This window comes from Martes martes (assembly GCF_963455335.1).
Source record: "Martes martes genome assembly, chromosome: 10".
In the NCBI taxonomy this organism is placed as follows: domain Eukaryota; kingdom Metazoa; phylum Chordata; class Mammalia; order Carnivora; family Mustelidae; genus Martes; species Martes martes.
Genome location: NC_137898.1, coordinates 4296911 through 4313404, shown reverse-complemented (window position 1 = coordinate 4313404; position 16494 = coordinate 4296911). Strand labels below are relative to the sequence as shown.

General features: G+C 54.7%; 1 protein-coding gene across 2 annotated transcripts in view; it reads right to left on the bottom strand.

Moving 5' to 3' along the window:
- The window catches only part of CPT1A (carnitine palmitoyltransferase 1A), a 49356-nt gene extending 47492 nt beyond the window's left edge, over positions 1 to 1864 (bottom strand). The window contains exon 1 of one of the 2 annotated variants that reach the window (XM_080816462.1): positions 1741 to 1864. The gene's annotated coding sequence lies outside the window, so the exon portion shown is untranslated. The remainder of the gene's footprint in view (positions 1 to 1740) is intronic. The other variant, XM_080816465.1, reaches the window with a different exon arrangement.
- Between the last annotated feature and the right edge of the window lie 14630 nt (positions 1865 to 16494).

Below are 16494 nucleotides of genomic sequence, written 5' to 3'. Positions count from 1 at the left end.
AAAACCCGCGGTCTGAGGGCTGCATCCAGCTCGTCTGAGACACGATGGCCCCCGATGACTTACAACCGGGCACTGCCCCGCCTCACGATCTGCATTACCGTCCTCCCCGAACGCCAGGCTTCCCGGGACGGAGTCACCTTCAGTGCTCCGGGCAGGGGGTGTGATGCTTGCTGGCACAAAAGACCGGGGAGCTCGGCCATGTTTTAGTCACTTGGTTGGAGGTTCGGAAGAGAAGAAACACGCCCGAATGTCTGGAGTGACCAGAAACCGGACGCCGGTGCCCGAGGGGGTGTAACACAATACACGTCTCACAAGGTTAAACGGATTTTCATTTTGTCCGGTAACTTACAAAGTTACCAGTTTCCCACAACAGTCTGCCCTTAAAATATGTTTCCAACACAGGGAGCACGAGAGGGACCGCGAGCCTGGTGCTGAGTCGCGAGTGGCCGATTCCTCGGGGTTCGGCCCGGCGTGGAAGGAGTAAGGCCGGCCCCCACCTGCGTTCCCGCAGCGCGATCGAACGCCAACCACCAATTTACATCACAAAGACGCTGACCCACGGCCTTTCCCAGCAAAACGAAAGGAAGTGGCCCGGCCGTAGGCTCGCCGAGGGAGCGGAGGCTAGGGGCTGCGTGCGTCGGGGCCGGGGAGCCCGGGTGGCTCCGCCGCCCTGACCGCGCCGTCCGGGCTCGCGGGCCGCGAGGGAGCCCAGGCCTGGTCACGTGACGCCCCTCCCCCAGCCCCGCGCGGCGGCTCGGGGGCCCGGCGCGACCTTGGGCGGACTGTCCGCGCCCACCTGCCCCGCACCCAGCGCCGCACCAGGGGACGGGGAGGGGGGAGGCGCTCGCAAGCGGGGACCCCGGCCGGGCGCCCCTACCTCGTTCCCGGCGGGCTCTCGGACCGCGCCGGGAGCCCCGCATCAAGGGCGTGTCCCGACGGCTGCAATGCGGGGGCAGCCCCGAGGAAGTGGGTGGACGGCGCACCGGGGAGTCCTGAGGCTCGAGAGTCCCTCTAGCTCCCGCTTGGGACCAGTCCGTGACCCCAGCACGGCCCCCCAGACCCAACCCACCCCCAGGGGGGAAGGGATGCGGAGGGATCGAAAGGGGGTTGGTGGCGCCCCGCCAAGTCTGGAAGGCCGGGCATCCCCCCCTGCAGGCTCAGCGACCCTCGGACGGACCCCCAGACACAATCCACTCCTAAGAGAGGGGTGGGCTGAGAGGAAAAGGGAGCCGGCGTCCCTAGTGGCCCCAGGCCGAAGGCATCCTGCCCAATCCAGAGACCCAAGCATCCCTCCAGCTCCCGCACTGTAGCGGCGGGCGGGCCGACCGACCCTTGGACGTACCCCAGACCCAATCCACTCCTGGGAAGTGGGAGTCCCGAACTTGGCGCGTCCTGCCAAGTCCGGAGGGCTGAGCATCCCTCCCGCTGCCGCACCAGACCCGCACGGGAGGCCCGCGAGCAGATCGGCTCCCGGGCGGACCGCTTCCCCCCGCCCCCCGACCCAATCCGCGGCGGAAGGTGGGGAGTTCCTGCCGCGCTCCCATTTTGGGCTCCGGACGAACCCAGCCGTCCGGGGGGGTGGGTATGCTGGGGGTTCCCTCTCCGCGCCGCGGCCCGCGGCCCCCGCTCCAGCCTGGGTCCGGGCCCTGGCAGTCCCCGGCCGCCCCACCCGGGAGCCCGCCGCAGGCCCGCGCCCGCTCGCCCGCCCTCCCCGCGCGCGCAGCCCCGGCCCAGCCTTACCAAGTCAGCGAGCGGAGGCGCGGCGCCGGCGGCGGAGGCTGCAGCGGACTGAGAGCGCGGCCAGCGAGAGCCGGGGGCTGGAGGGCCGCGGGCGAGGCCCAGTGCACCCGACGCCGGCCGCCGCCGATTGGCTGAGGCGTGCGGGGCCGCGGTGCGGGCGGGGCTGAGGCTCCCGGCGCTGGGCGGGCGGGGGGCGGGACCCGGGCGGGGCGGGGCCTCGGCGGCTCCTAGGGGAGCCTGTCAGGTGAGGAAACTGAGGCTGCAGAGGAGCCAGCCACCTCCGCCCCCTGCCAATACGGGGCCCCGGGTGAGATTCCTCACCCTGGAGACTCTGTTTTCTCATCTGAAAAATGGGCCAACTCGTGCGGGCCTAGCCCATAAAAGCGCTCAGCACGGTGCCTGGATCAGGCCAGCCCTTCACAGCCATTGCCGCCTGTAATCCTCAAAGCAGCCCCTATAAACAGCTGATCCCAGGCCGCGCTCGCGCACGACCACACAGCTAAGAAAATGGATCCGACGTTGGGGCCAGGTCTGACTCCAGAGCCCACGCCCCAAACCGAACCCGATCCCCGGAGTGACCGCTGAGGCGATCCCGAGGCCGCGTGGCCGGCAGAGCCAACACGCTACTGCGAATTCCGGGGACGGTTCTGGGCCTCCTCCTTATCTAACTGGGTGAAAAATACCTCCCTCCAGGGCTTTGATAAGATTTGGTAGATTAATTATTCAGGCGCCTGGAGCATTCTACCTGCCGGGCAAAGACATGCCTGAAGGTGGGGACAGAATGACCGAGAGACCCTTGTATGCGACACTGAACTCAGGAGAGGGGCCAGGAGTGGACACTGCTCACTGGCAGATCCCAGGAGTCTAGGCCTGGGGCACCCGCCGCGTGGCGCTCAGGGAAGACCGGGCAGTGTTTCCCCTCCAAGCTCACCCCAGCCCCTTCCCTCTATTTGTCTGAAATGTTCCCAGGCTCTAGCTGGTGGTCCCGCATACAGCAGGTGCTCCATAAATGCACCAGTTTTAGGAACAGAGAACCCGCTCTCCTAAAGGTCAGTGACTCCTTCTGCCTATTAAAAACCCATGCTTGCCTCCATCTTTCCGTCTGCATTATTTGGTGGCTACCACTGAAAGGTTTAGAAGAGAAAATGAAAGTTCTTTCTTGTTCCCGCCCCCCTCACTGCCACGGCCACGGTTAACTATTGGTGCACGCTCTCCGGGCTGTTTTCAATGAAGTCTCAGGATAGGTGCTGTTTCTAACACTCTTGTTTTCACTTGGCTTATGTCGTGCACAGAGTTCCCTGCGGAGACGGAGATGATTTCCCCTTTCGCAGGGTGTAGCCCGCCCCATGGACGCTTAACCCCCCTTTTCACTATAGCAGGTATAAATAAAGCAGCACCGGGTTGTCCCCGTGCCCCTCTGAGCTCTGCTTTCTTTCTGTAGGCCCCTAGAGGCGAAGCAACCGAGTCAGAGAGCAGGCTCCTGCGACATTAGGGTGACATACTGGTGTCCCCTGCTGAGCCACCCTCAGAAACGCTTACTAACTAACATCTACTCTCACCCAGGCGTGGGAATGCAGCCGTCTCCGGGAGCTCGTCAGCGCGGTCCGTCACTATCAGTTCTTTCCATCTCTGCCCATCTTTAAGGAGAGGGCGGGAGATAAGGCTCCTTATTTTAATTTGCATTTCTTTGAAGTTAGAAATTGGAGATTTCCTGCCTCTGCGGTCTGTTCCCCACCCCCCACCCCAGCGGTCCCGGGCTGCGGCGCCCTCCCCTCCTCTCCAGACTTCACCGCCCAAGAAAGCAGGCGGACTGGGCCAGGGCCCACCTGCTCAGAGCGCGCGGCAGCCGGCACCTGCGTCCTCGGCTCCACGATCATAACACTTAGGCCTTCCTGGCTTGTGCCTTGGGCTCTTACCCTCACCTCAAATGCCCTTCCCTCCTTTCCCCGGAACCCCGGCCATCAGCCTGCAGGTCCCGGCCCAAGGTCACTTTCTTCCTCACTGGAGTCTCGCCGTGCTCCCCTCTGGGATTAGTCCCTCGCCCTGTAGTTTCCCAGGGCTCTGTGGCCTTGAATGTGCACCCCTCCCCTCGCGCCGCCTCGGTGCCACCTGCAGGCCGGGTGAGGCAGGGGCACGGGCGGGACCGCGGTCCTGGGGGCCACCGGGTCGCCGGATCACCTGGCGAGCCCACCCCCGCCGGGCAGCGGCAAACATTTCCAGCCGGAGCCTAGAGGCTTCATTCGCCTGCCCGGGCTCTGCTCCCCCCGGCATGCAGCTCTCCAGGGCGGCTTAGCAGCGGCTATTAATAAAAACCCCAGGAACTAGGCCTCTGGGGAGCTCCAGGCCTGTCGGATCCTGTGTTCCTTTTGGGCCAAAAAAATCGCAGAGTTGTCCTCAGAACCTGGAGTAATCTTTCTCAAGCTCCGTTTTTGTTTGTTTGTTTGTTTGTTTCAATTCTTCCCCAGTTTGAATGGAACATCGTGTAGCCTGGCGATAGGGAAACTTTTTTTTTTTAATGTACCTACTGTCGGGGCGCCTGGGGGGCTCAGCCAGTTCAATGCCTGCCTTCAGCTCAGGTCATGATCCCCCGAGATCGGGCATGGAGCCCCACATAGGGCTCCCTGCTCAGCAGGGAGTCCACTTCTCCCTCTCCCTCTGCCTCTCCCTGCTTGTGTGCTCTCTCTCACTCACTCTCTCTCAAATAAATAAATAAAATAAAAATGCACCTACTGTCTTCATTATCATTAAGAAATCTGCTTTTTTTTAACTCTATAAATATCCTTTTATGGAAAAAAGCAAGCATATAAAAATTAACAAGATCAGTATCATGCAGTTTTGGATACTTGAACAAAACAGGTTCAACAATTACCAAGTGAGGATCAAACTTGTTTGTTTGTACCCCGGCCACTGCCTCTGGGATTTCTTTAAAGCAAATCCAGAAATCCTACTGTTCTGTCCTCACGATTTTTTTTAACTTTCTTTTTTTTTTTTTTTAAAGATTTTTTATTTATTTGACAGAGATCACAAGTAGGCAGAGAGGCAGGCAGAGAGAGAGGAGGAAGCAGGCTCCCCGCTGAGCAGAGAGCCCAATGCGGGGCTCGATTCCAGGACCCTGGGATCATGACCTGAGCTGAAGGCAGAGGCCTAACCCACTGAGCCACCCAGGCGCCCCTGTCCTCGCATTCTTGAGTAAAGATGTCTAAAAGTTAAAGGTTTCTTTTAAAAAAACATCCCCCCCCACACACAAAATATACCCTCAATGCCATTGTCCAACCTAAAATAGCAGAAGAATTCCAATACAGAACTTGTAAGGCCCTCTTGGGCTGCCAAGGGCACAGCTGAGTCCCACTCTCCCGCCAGCCCCTGTCACTGGCTGGCAGCTTCCAGCAGATTCTGATTTCAAAGCACGCAAGACCTTCTGGAACTCAGCTCTCGCTTCCCATAGGAAACAATTTTGTAATCTCAGAGTTCTGTGCTTCTCGCTCCTCTCCAGAGCTTTGAACCCCTCTGGACTTGAACCTTGAGCGGCTGTAGGTAGCGAGGGAAATAGCAGCGGTCCCGTGTCCGGCGGCGGCAATATTTGCTCAGCCGGCATCACTGGGGTTTGATGAGAACAGAATGAGGTCACGCAGATGCAAGCAGACTGGGCCAAGGTAGCTCGACCGTGCGCCAGCGATAGGAACTCCTAGCAACAGCCAAAGGGTAATCTTAATTCAATAGGCTCGTCCTATGACCCAGGAATCCTGTCCCCGAGTACCCCCTGGGAAGAAATGAGAGCATTATGTCTGTGCAAAGACCCCAGTCTAGGAATGTTTACAGAAGATTCGCTCGAAGGGACAAAAATCCAGAAACAACCCAAATGGCCATCAACATCGAACGGATAAATACTTTGCGGTTTCTCCATAGAGCGGGATAATAAGCAGCAAGAAAAAAGAGAAAGCCGCTAACAGCACGAGGGGACCGATCCTACAGATCCCAGGTTGCGGGAAAACAAGCCAAATGGACACACGACATTTACGTGCTGTCTGATTTCTATAACAAGGGGTGCCTCCTAACTGCCGTGATGGGTCCTGACTGAGAAACACAGGAAGGAGCTCACAGGGGGCCTCCGTGGGGTAATGGGAAATGTCAGGGCTCCTTGTGCCTGAGCACGTGGTCCTCCCTGCGATCGTGTGTTAGGCCTTAATTCTAAAAATTAAAAAATCTCGCGGCACCTGGGTGGCTCAGTGGGTTAAACCTCTCTCTTCGGCTCAGGTCATGATCTCAGGGTCCTGGGATCGAGCCCCGCATCAGGCTCTCTGCTCAGCCTGCTCCCCCCCGCCCCATCTCTGCCTGCCTCTCTGCCTACTTGTGATCTCTCTCTCTGTCAAATAAATAAATAAAATCATTTTTAAAAAATTAAAAATCTTGGGGCGCCTGGGTGGCTCAGTTGATTAAGCGTCTGCCTTTGGCTCAGGCCATGATCCTGGGGTCCTGAGATCGAGTCCCACGTGGGGCTGGCTCCCTGTTCAGTGGGGAGCCTCTTCTCCCTCTCCCTCTGGCCTTCCCCACCCCTGCTCATGCTCTCTCTCTCCCTCTCACTCTCTCTTTCTCAAATAAATAAATAAAATCTTTTTAAAAAATTAAAAAAGCTTTCAAGGTAGATGGGGCACTGGCCCCTGGTGGCAAGGGTGAAGCTATCCGGGGGTCATGAAATGAAGAGGACTGACGAAGTTGGATCACCTGGGGAGACGGCAGCGTTAGAGGGGAGTGGAGGAGAGGCTGGCTGCCAGCCTCTTGCTGGTGTAGGGGAGCAGTGGGGAGAGCACCAGGGACAGCATCCAGAGCCCAGGAGGCAGCAAAGCTGTAGGCGGGAGTGGCAAAGGAGGCCTGCACACCCCAGTCCCTTGCCTCCCTCCCCACTGTTCCTCCTGGTCCGGCTGCCTATGCCTCCCCTCCAAGGCCAGGACTGCATCCTGTTCCCTCTGCACCTAGAAGGAGCCAGTGCCCTGATGGGCCCGTCGGGGGCACAAGGAAGGCCGGCCAAAGTTTGCCTTCTTGGAGAGTCATCACAGTAAAGAAGAAGTGGGCACACCTGGCCACCAGCCTGGGTCTGGGCGTCAGTTCCCTCACCTACACGAGGACATGGCACTCGGGCCCTAACGCACACCCTTCTTACTACCGCTTGGAGAAGCAGTAATTCTAGCGGCTTAGGGGTGTGAAGTCCAGAACCAGACATGGCCTGGGTTCAAACCCTGACTCTGCCGCTCATCTGGCTGAGTGATCTTAAGCTCTCTGTATCCTCATCTGTAAAATGGGGAGAGTATTGATTACTCTCCTTGGAGAGTCTTAGTGAAAATGACATGTGTAACTGATGGGAGAAGGGCTTAAGCGTCCCCAGGACTTGGTAGGTGCCATGAACGTGTTAGCCACGAGTATGAGTTTCCCCCGTGGAGCCTCTGTTTTAAAAGCCTTTGTTTATAAACAGTAAAATGTGATCAATGAATAACTCATTTCCTGGTTTATTAATCAGAAATGCAGATACGATCACCAGCCAGAGCTCGCCATCAGCCTGAGGTCCGGCCACGCTTTCAACAGATGTTTATTCCAAAGTCCAGATTGCCAACACCTGACGCGTTGCCAACCATGGGCAAAAAAAAAAGGGCCTTTTGAACCACAGAGTTTCATTTCAAATAAATGAAACCTCTTTAAGGTGAAGCCATTTTATAAAGGTCAGAATAGTTCAAGGGCCACCACTTTGACTTCAGCTCCCAGTCATCTCCGAGGTCCCCGCTAGCCCAGCCCGCCCGGAGAGTGTGTGCTGGTGGAGCTGGGATCTGAGCTTCTGGGTGTGACCAGAGCAGCGTGCTGGGCACAGAGCAAGGTGAGAGCTCAGAGGGCACTCCTGGGAGTCGGCGGCTCGACGCATCCCCAGCTGGAGCGGGGCCAGCCTGGACACTGGGACTTCAAGGGTGCCGAAGCGGTGAGCGTCCCATAGCAACTGTTAACAGGTGCCTGAGCATCCGATTGGGAGCACTGGCTGAAGACTTTGGTGTCAAGAAGCAAACTCCCTTCCCCAGCATCTTGTGTCAATAGCTTTTATGCTCTGTGGGGAGGGTTCCTAATGAACATCTGCTCACAGCTGCCAACCTTTCCCCAGGAAAATGCATACAACACAAGCAGTGGGAAATAATTTCAGTCTTCGACCTTCCCAAGCCCATTGACAAACGCCCCGCTCAGATGGGTGAAGAAAAATCATCTGAAACTCAGAAATAAAGCAAAAGGATACTTGATGGTTCCTTCACGGGCTCATTATGTAACTGGGGTAGCATATCTTGACCGGGCCCCAGACTCTAAGAAGTTACATGTTAACCAGAAATGCAAAGTATTTCTGTTTGGTAGGGGGAAAAAAAGTATTCCCCCAAATTATGGTTTCATTGCCCTATAGGATGTTAAGTGGTTTGGGACCTATTTAGGAAAAACTCGGATTTGTGTCCGCCTTCCTCTGTAGGGGAAATGCAATGCTTGCTGCTGTGTGTCCCTTCCCCGTGCATCTCCTTTACCCCCCAGCAGAGCTCTTTGCTTCTGACACTTCCAGTCACCAAACCGCCACTGCCCAGAGAGCATCAGATCCCTCTGGTTAAGGGCTCGGTCCCACAAGATGCGCCCCCGTCCCCACCCCCTTCAAATGACAGGTGACAGGTCACCTGTGTTCTGACCAACCCACTATGGAGGTTCCAAAGACCTCTCCTCGGGCCCGGAGAATCTGCTGGAGTGGCTCTCAGAGCTCAGGGGAAACTCTTACTTAGCTTTACTGATGTCTTAGAGGGTGTGACAAAGATGCCGATGAGCTCTCTGAGAGCAAGACATTGAGACAGCTGCTGGGGGGTGGGGTGGGGGCACCCTTTTTGCCCATAGCATCCTTCCGCAGCAGGGCAACCCTAGGGGAGACCTTCCTGGGGAAGAGTTGGGGGCACCCACACCCATGAGCCTTCCCGAACCAGCAGAAGCCACCTGGTAAATCGTGGAACCGTGTGTACAAGACCCACACTTTGTACGGCGCCTTTCCACTCACACGTGCTGTTATCCTCCCGATTCCGATATATTCTGTATTTTTCTTTTTCCCTAAAAAAGCCGTAGGGTGCCTGGAACTTTCAGGACCTGAGGAAAAGCACGGGCTCTACCCAGCCTGGTGCTGCCTTTCTTTGGTTCTCATCCCAAGCAGGAAATAACTTGATTCTGGGTTCAGGTCAGAGCACGCATTTCTGCGTCCTGCGCTCCACAGACCAAGCTGGGCTCCGAGTACTGCCCTGGCTTCTGCCCCGGGCTAGTCCCTTCTTGTCCCTAGCAGGCCCTCCTTGTTTAGAAAAGGAGGGTCCAATAACTCATCAGTGGAGACTTCTCCGGGGGGTGGGAGAACTTTCAAGCATCTATCGAGCACCTGCTGTATGCCAGGCAACAAGCCAACAAGAGCGTGACCGCAGAATGTGAGATCCTCAGAGGCTCCTTCCGTCCTGCTTCATCTCCTCTAGAGCCTCCTCTTCCTCCTCCTCCAGCACGAGTCCTCCCGAAGCTCACCAGTGACCCCAGTGACCCACGAGCCTCCTGGGCCAGCAGAGGCCGCTTGGCAACCCACATTTGCCTCTTTCCCTAGATCCCATCCTGTTGGAACCCTGTGCTGCATTTCACAGTTGCCTCATCTTCCCCTCCCGGGGACCCTCTCCTCTTGTAACCTGAGAGTCACCCTGGCCCCAGGTTCTCCTTCTCCCCTGGGACCTGTTCTCAGACGCCTTCCCTGGCTCACTTCCTTCTTTCCTTCCCAAACCAGATGTGGCTCCAAGCTTCTTGCTTTGGCCCTGCCTCGGTCACCAGCCTCGCTCTCCTGGCAGCTCCCACGTGGCCACGCGAGCACCCCCATTCTGATCCTCCCAAATCCTCACCAGCGGGGCCTTCCCCAGGGACAATGATGGACTCACTTGCTTCCTGGGGCTGAGTGGCCCACCAGGAGGAGAATGCTGGCTTCAAGTGCCAGTGGGACAGGGCCACAGAGAAAAGTGTGTGTGTGTGTGTGTGTGTGTGTGTTATATTTTCTATGTCACAGAAAGCAGCAGATAGTCATTAAGGGGAAAATTAGAACTTTGATGGATTTTCTTATACTTATTTTAGTCCAGTACGTACTTTTAAGTTATATATGAGGAAGTCACCCTAATTCCTTTAGCAAACAGGGCTCTCAAAAGATCTGAATCTAGGGGTGGCTGGATGGCTCAGTCAGTTAAGTGGCCAACTCTTGGTTTTGGCTCCGGTGATGATCTCAGGGTCCTGGGATCAAGCCCTACGTCAGGCTCTGTGCTGGATGTGGAGTCTGCTTAAGATTCTCTCTCTCCCTCTGCCTCTCACTCTCCCTCCCCTACTTGGGCATGTGTTCTCTTTCCCTTAAAAAAAATCTGAATCCAACCCTAGTCCTACCCATATTCATTCATTTGTTCATTTATTCATTAATTGGACAAATGTGTTCTGAGCACCTCCAAAGTGCCAGGATTGTTCCAGGTCCTGGAACGCAACAGTGCTAGAGCCTCAGACCAAGCCCTGTGCTCAGAAGCCCACATTCTGGTAGGAGAGACAGGCAGGCAGCAAATACTCTTTCATGTGAAAAGAAAGGGCAAAGGAGGAAAAGCAAAATGGGGAGTGGAACTGAGGGTGTATGGCCTGACACGGGGTAGATGAGACTAGCTTATATTTTCAATAGACCATGGTGAGTGGATGGGTGGATGGATGGTTGGGTGAGTGGATGGATAGATGGATGGGTGGATGGATGGATGGATGGATGGGTGGGTGGATAGATGGACGGGTGGATGGATGGATGGATGAGTAAATAGATGAGTGGATGGGTGGGTGGGCCTGGAGGATAGGCTTCCTCTTGCCCCTCCCACCGGGCCCTTCCTTTGTAGGCCCTCAACCCATCACTAAGCCTTCTTCAGGACGCTCTAAACTTCACTCCTACCTGTTCTTCTTCACGGTGTGCCTAAGATCACCTTTTGAGTCATAATACCTTTGATACACCCTGTGGCCTCAGGCAGACCTAGCTGCATAATTTGTCAGGTTCAAGGCAAAATGAAAATGCAGAGACTCTTGTTCAAAAATTATTAAGCATTTCAAGATGGTGACAGCTGAGCATTAAACCAACCACAGGGTCCTTCTAGACATTATTGGCTCTTGTGACTGCATGGGTGACGCACCCATGAAACCGGGCCTGCCCCGAAGGTCTTCCTAAATATGCACTTGAAGGGCCACCCAGCCCGGGCTTACAAGCCTCACTGACTTCTGTGCTCCTTCCCTCAAGACTTCACCCCACTCCCTGCCTCCGGGCAACTGTTCCCACTTTTCCTGCTGCCCAGGATGCCTTCCCCACTCACCTCTTGTCTTCGTGCTCAGCCATGGGCTAGATGTTAGGAAAGGACACGGGGTAAATCAGACCTAGTCCAGACTCTCCAGAGAAAATGCTCAGAGGGCATCCGAGTTCTGGTTCGGCTGTGGCCCTGCCCACCTGTGGGGCCCCAGGTAGGTTCCCGTTCCTTTATTACAAAGTGGGGCTCTGGTCACAGCCCTCCTCCTTTTTTAAAAATCTAAGATATAGGCTGCCTGGGTGACTCAGACAGTTAAGCATCTGACTCTTGATTTGGGTTCAGGTCATGACCTCAGGGTTGTGAGATCGAGCCCCGTGTCGGGTTCTGTGCTCAGCACAGAGTCTGCTTAAGATTCTCTTTCTCCCTCTCCCTCTGCCCCTCCCAGCCCTTGTGAGTGCTCCCACTTAAAAAAACAAAAAAACCCAAGATATGACTCCCCTGTACTATAACACACATCCCTTTAAAGTGTACAGTTCAGGGGCGCCTGGGTGGCTCAGTGGGTTAAGCCTCTGCCTTCGGCTTGGGTCATGATCTCAGGGTCCTGGGATGGAGCCCCGCGTCGGGCTCTCTGCTTGACGGGGAGCCTGCTTCCCCCCCTCTCTCTGCCTGCCTCTCTGCCTACTTGTGATCTCTGTCTGTTAAATAAATAAATAGATAAATCTTTAAAAAAATAAAGTGTACAGTTCAGTGGTTTTTAATATATACACGAGGTCATGCACCCATCACCACAACGCAGTTCCAGAACATTCCCCACACATTCCTCCTTAAGGAAACCCCCTTCCCAATAGCAGTGCTCTTCCCAGACCTGCAGCCCCTGGCAAGCACCACTTTACTTCCTGTCTCTACAGATTCGTTTGTCCCGGTGATTCGCATGCGTGGCACCCAGCCCTATGTGGCCTTTGTGTCCGACGGCACACGTGTTCTCACCCCTCAGCCATGTTGTAGCAGGTCTCAGGACTCTTCTCCTTTTTGTGGCTGGATTAACAGTCCATTGTGTGTCCAGACTTCATTTTGGTGGATGCCCACAGCACCCACACATCAGCTCCCCATGCCTGGAGGCTGCAGGTGCCCCCTACTACTCTGACCTTGACCCTGAAATACAACTGGTTGTCTTCTTTCCTGCCTGGGAAATTTCCACTTTGCCTTCAAAGTCCAGTTCCGAAACCACCCGCTCCAAGATTTCCCTGCTCCAGATCTCTCCCAAAGAGACTGATAGTCCCTCCTTCTGGGTCTTCCAACAGGGTCCGGTTGCAGGACAGTCCGCCTTCCCCAAGACCGGAGGCGCCTCCCCGCCCCACGGCAGATCCCAAAGCGCAGCCCCGGGCCCTCGGCAGCTCGCCGGAGCTTTTGTGGAATGGAAAAGAGGGAAACTGGCTGGACGCTCACTGGCCGCCAGATAAACTATGTCCTTGAGATCACTCGCTTTGGATGGGAGGAGACGGGAGGAGACGGGAGCCGGGAAATTCGGGGGTGGGATGGGGTGCGGACGCGGAAATGACCGGCGCGGAGGAGACGGGGCGGGGGCCGCAGGCCGGAGGTCGCCGGCAGTTGCAGGACGCAGTTTTCGGTTACAAACGCCCAGTCGCGCTGTTCCCCGGAATTTGTGCTTTTCGCGCAGGAAGCTCGGGGGACCTACAGACGCGGTGGGCCCCGGAGGGTGCCCTGGGAGCGGCGGGGGCCGAGGGCGCGGTCAAGGTCCCTGACACCCCGCGTGGCCCGGGGAGGGGCGTGGGGAGGGTCCCGGAGGCCGCGGAGGGGCGCCCGCCCTCCCTCCCTGCCACCCGAGGCTCCCCTCGGGGCCCACCCGCAGCCCCATTCGCGCCCCAGGGCCCAGCCGGGCAGCTCCTCTGCGCGCCGGTGGGGGTGCAGCGGGCGGGAGAGGCGGCCCGGGCTGGGGGCGAGGGAAGGGGGCTGCCCGGGCCTGCGGCGCCGGCGGAGTCTGGCGGGGACCGGAGCGCGGGGACCCCACGCGCAGAGCCGCTGGCAGCGCAGCGGGCCGGTCCCGCCGGCGGGTCCGCCAGGTGGCTCGGGTGCGTCTCCACTACGCTTTCCGGTACCACAGTTACGGCGCGTTCGTCGTGGAAGCACAGGGAACGCTGAACGGTCAAATAAGAAGTTTTGCGACTTTGCTTGGAATCTCACTACGTCACGCTGGGCGGCATTTCCTTTCTGTGTGTGTATTTTGTTTTGTTTTGAAGATTTATTATTTATTTGAGAGAGAGCGCGCGCGCGCACGAGTGGGAGCGGCAGAGGGAGAGAGAAACTCAGGCTGACTCCCAGGGAGCCCAGAGGGGAGGCAGGGCTGGACCCCGGGACCCCGAGAACCATGAACCGAGAGGAAACCCAAGAGCCCAGTCGCTTAACCTGCTTAACGCACCGAGCCCCCCAGGCACCCTCCTGCCTTGCTTTCTAGGGATCTTTGTCCTGTCCTTCCCCGCTTGTCTACAAAATGCAAGTTGTAGGACACAGAAGTGCTTCTATTCTGGTTTTCTTGATTTGACGTTTTTCATCCTCCCCAATAGATGGATTCTCTTGGGGACAAATGACAGCTGTCCCGAAGCCCCCTTGTCACCTCCCTTCCTGCCCCCATCCAACTCTCCTCTGTGGAAGTAACCAAGATTGAGTGGGCTGTATCTTCTTCCAGCCCTTTTCCACGTCTTACATCACACCTTATATATGTATCTAGAAATACATGGTTTTATTTTAGGGAGATCAAATTTGGTTGTGTATATACTTCCGGAACTTGCTTCCCACTCTCCCCCTTAACAGTATGTTTTGGAAATCAGCTGGTCTGGACCTACCTCCTAGCTTAATGATATGCCACAGTCTGAACGCACCTTTATTTATTTCAAGCCTTCTCTGTGGTTCCTTGTGTTCGTTTTGTTTCCAGTCTCGCTCTGTTCCAAACGTGCTTCGTAAGCATCGCTGTGTAGTGAACAGGTGCACTGCATGTGGGTGAAGACGGGATATTTTATTTTTTTTTGAACAAGGAATATGCTCGAATCACTAATATGGTTTGAATATCAAATCAATATTTTAAAAAATATCTAGAGAAAAGCCGCACCCCTGTGCCATCTAACACACAGGTAACCACCCTTATGGCTTTCGTATTATCCTTCCTGTATTTCCTTATAACAATATAAGGGGAGGGCGCCTGGGTGGCTCGGTGGGTTAAGCCTCTGCCTTCGGCTCAGGTCATGATCTCAGGGTCCTGGGATCGAGTCCTGCGTCGGGCTCTCTGCTCAGTGGGGAGCCTGCTTCCCCCTCTCTCTCTGCCTGCTTCTCTGCCTACTTGTGATCTCTCTGTGTCAAATAAATAAATAAAATATTAAAAAAAAACAATATAAGGGGAGAAAAAAACAAGCAAAAACTAGTATGTATGTTACTTATCACCAGGGTAACGCAAATCAAAACTGTAATGAGCTATCACCTCACACCTGTCAGAACGACTCAGATCAACAACACAAGAAACAACAGGTGTGGGGGGAAAAGAAAAAGAAACAACAGGTGTTGGCGAGGATAAGGAGGAAGGGGAACCTTCTTGCACTGTTGGTGGGAATGCAAGCTGGTGCAGCCACTCTGGAGAACAGTATGGAGGTTCCTCAAGAAGTTAAAAATAGAGCTGCCCTATGATCTAGCAATCGCACTGCTGGGTATTTACCCAAAGGGCACAAAAATATAGATTCAGAGGGGTACATGTACCTCACGTTGATAGCAGCATTATCAACAACAGCCAAATTATGGCAACCGCCCAAGTGTCCATTGACTGATGAATGGATAAAGAGGATGTGGTACACACACACACACAAAATTGTGCAATGGAATATAACTCAGCCATCAAAAGGAATGAAATCTTGCCATTTGCAACAGCATGGAGGGAGCTAGAGAGTATAATAAGGCAAACCATGAAACAGACTCCGAGTTTTCGAGAACACATGGACGGTTAACAGAGGGAAGGTGGGTGAGGGAGTTGGGGGAAACAGGTGATGGGAATTAAGGAGTGCCCTTGTGATGAGTACCAGGTGATGTATGCATGTGTTAAACCACTACATTGTACACCCGAAACTATTATTACACTGTAGGTTAACTACTTGAGATTTAACTAAAAACTTTTAAAAATCATGAACAACAACAAAAAAATGAGAAAGTATGTGTATTTCCCTTCTTTCCTTAAAAGATTTTATTTGACACAGAGAGAGAGAGCACAAGCAGGGAGAGCTGCCGGCAGAGGGAGAGGGAGAAGTAGGCACCCCGCTGAGCAGGGAGCCGAATGCTGGGCTCGATCGCAGGATTCGGGGGCTCGACCCCAGTACTCTGGGATCATGACCTGAGTCAAAGACAGACACTTAATGACTGAGCCGCCCAGATGTCCCCTCTGCCTTTTAAAAAATGTCTTGGGTTATTTTCCTATAATTGCATAGAGAGCTTCCTTTAAATTTATTTATTGTTTGAAGGTACACAGTGTTCCATTGTATACTTTACTATGATTTATCTGTGCCCTGTGACATTTAGTGTTTCCTGCCGTTTGCTTTATAAACCTTGCTGCAACGAACAGCTACACAAAGGTCAGTCCTTCCACCGGCAAGTTTAACTTTTGGTTGGATCCTCAGAACTGTGACAGCCGGATCAAGGTCTTGTGTGCCGACAGTTGATGTACGTCATTGAATTGCCTTCTGTATGACTTAGGGTTCTTTGGAGACACGGAACCAACAAGATATTATACATCCGCCTTAATATGATATAGAGATTTATTGTGAGGGATCTGCTCATTCAATTAGGGAACCTGACAAGTACTAAACTGTGCAGGAAGGCCCAGATGGAAACCCGGGAGAGCTGAGGGTGTACTTCCAGAGTGGGAAGACCCCAGGCTCAAGACCTAGGAAGAGGGTCTGAAAACAGAGGGGAAAAAAAAAAAATCAATGTCCCAGTTCCAAGGCGGCTAGTTCTCTCTTAGGCAGATAGGAGTTCCCTCTTATTCAGGGGAAAGTCATCCTTTCAAGCTTTAACTGATTGGGTGAGGCCCACCCCCAGTAGGGAGGGCAATCTGCTTTGTTAATCCACTGACTCAAATGCTAATTCAGAAGCAGCCTCACAGACACACCCAGAATCATGTTTGATAAAATACCTGGGCCCTTCCTTGGCCTAGTGAAGTTGACAGATAAAATTAGCCCTCGTACCCTCCTTGGAGTTCTCCTGGTTTGCCTTCCCCTCGGCTCGGGATGAGAGCAGTGTTTCTCCAGGTCTCCCCAAATGTTGGATGTCAAAATGTTGGACGTTCCCCAGTGTGAGAAGTGGAAATGGTCTCTTCATGCAGTTTTAATTTCCATTTTTTTCCCATTATGAGTAAGGCTGAGGAACTTGGGGGAATATT